Source organism: Microtus ochrogaster, chromosome 17 (genome assembly GCF_000317375.1).
Source record: "Microtus ochrogaster isolate Prairie Vole_2 chromosome 17, MicOch1.0, whole genome shotgun sequence".
Classification (NCBI taxonomy): Eukaryota; Metazoa; Chordata; class Mammalia; order Rodentia; family Cricetidae; genus Microtus; species Microtus ochrogaster.
The window spans coordinates 21,837,528-21,839,494 of NC_022019.1; the positions used below are offsets into that span (position 1 = coordinate 21,837,528).

General features: G+C 47.2%; 1 pseudogene; it reads right to left on the reverse strand.

The window, feature by feature from the left end:
• Window positions 1-773, reverse strand: part of LOC101990623 — a 1,057-nt pseudogene extending 284 nt beyond the window's left edge.
• Between the last annotated feature and the right edge of the window lie 1,194 nt (window positions 774-1,967).

Here is a 1,967-nt window from a genome sequence, read left to right on the forward strand (position 1 = left end):
CTCCTCCTCCTCCTCTTCGGCTTCTTTTGATGGCATTTTCATTCTCTCTGATGGCAGCATGAGTTTTCTATGTCTGGAGTTACTTTGTTCTTTATGTACAGAGAGAACTGTTTTAATAAGCATCTCCATCTACCTCTGTGAAACAACACATGAATTCTGCAACATTCTAACCCATGATATGCTTCCGGTGTACTTTTGTGTTGAACTCCTTGCTTTCAGAATCATAACCTGGGAATCATTTGGTACTATGAGGAATAGACAAGCCTCCATCCACAGCTCCCTTCAGGGCCCCCAAAACTTGATCGTAGTTCAGGCAAGACCTGCATTCAAATAGCAAGTGAAGGCGCCAGACTGACCAACAGTGTTTTCCACAGTGTATTCATCTCGGTCACCTCCACTTGGCCTTCACAGATCTTATCCATACAGAACCTGCTGAGAAGCCTGCAGACCAGCAGCAGGCCAGTGCAGTAGGCTGCAGCGTACTTTGTCGGGCCAGCTTTCACACTGTATTTTGGCAGTTCCTGTGCATATGGTGCACAGATAATCACATCCCCTTCTATATGGGCGTACGCAATCTGGCAGATGGGATTTCTGTTCGTTACAAGAACTATCGTCCTGTATTTGGGTGTGTTGTACTTATTTTTGTCCTGGATCACCAATCCTTTCCGAGCATAGTAGCCAGTTTTACCCTCTCTCCGCCTTCTAAATCTCACTTGGTGCCTCTTAAAGCAGGTGTCATTCTTGACAACTTCCACAAACCCCATCCTGCAGAACAGTGACCCGCAATCGCGGCTCCTTATGGACCTTATTCTTGGTTCTTAATGTCTTTTTCATTTGGTCAGTGCTGAGAACCGAAATACTGCTGATTTTTAAAAATTTCTGCTTCTTCCATGGTATGGTTATTTGGGTCTTCTACTACCCTCCCAGACCCCATTGACTATTTTAGGGGTCCCTTATCCAGTATACCTGAGGATACTAATCCTGAATTCATCTAAGTCCTACCTCAGCATGTTCAATGATAAATTACTGTTCTTTGTCTTGTGCCTCAGTTCCCATATTCTCTACCATCCCTCCTTTGGCATGTGGCCCCAGCACCTGACAACCATCTCGTTATACCCCCTGCCGCCTTGCTTCATAAGCACATAATTGATAACCAAGCCTAATGCTGTTGGTGACTTAGTTGGGGGGCTTTTCCGCGTACACAGAATTTCTTCACCGTTTTCCTATTGTATTCTTCTATCTGTTCTCTTCCTATGGCACGGCCAACAGAGTGATCCCCACAAAAGATAATGACCCCCATGAACCAATCCTGCAAGTGCTGTAGGAGACAGCAGATGCTTTGGGGTGAGACCCATACACTGTGATTCTTCAGAGAGGGGACACTTTAGCCTTCGACAAGGGCGAGAAAAGCCTTTGGGGGAGGGGAAGGGGTCCTAGAAAAATCACAATGGTCACCTGTCCCTATTTAGTAGATAGTCACTCACTCCGATGTCGTTTTCCTGGCCAAGAAGGACGCAGCTAGAAGAAGACTTCAAGCCGCTGTCAGAACTGCCAAGCAGCAAGGTGCCTCGGTGTTCCTGAAACCTGAGGAAGTCCAGGGTCGGGTTTGTCTTTTAAACACAGTCAACACTGACCCATATCTGCTGGATGGGTTTCAGGTTCAGCCCCTGCCTCGGCCAGAGCGCTCCTGACTCGCCTCGCACTTCCCATCTCCTTTTAACTTGAGAGGCAAGCTAAGGGAGGGATTGTTTGCTGTCTCCTGGAAGAGAAACTCTAGAAGGCCAGCGGTGCGGGCCTCTCCTGCAGGCACAAAGACTACTTGATGGCTCCCAGTCTTCCTAACAGAGTCGGTTCAGACTGCATCGGCACCAGAGTGTGTTAGATGATCGCCAGGTTTGGAGCGTCTCAAGTTTGATTTTAGGTCCCTCTCAATAGACATGTAACTAGTCTATATTGTAGGTAATATC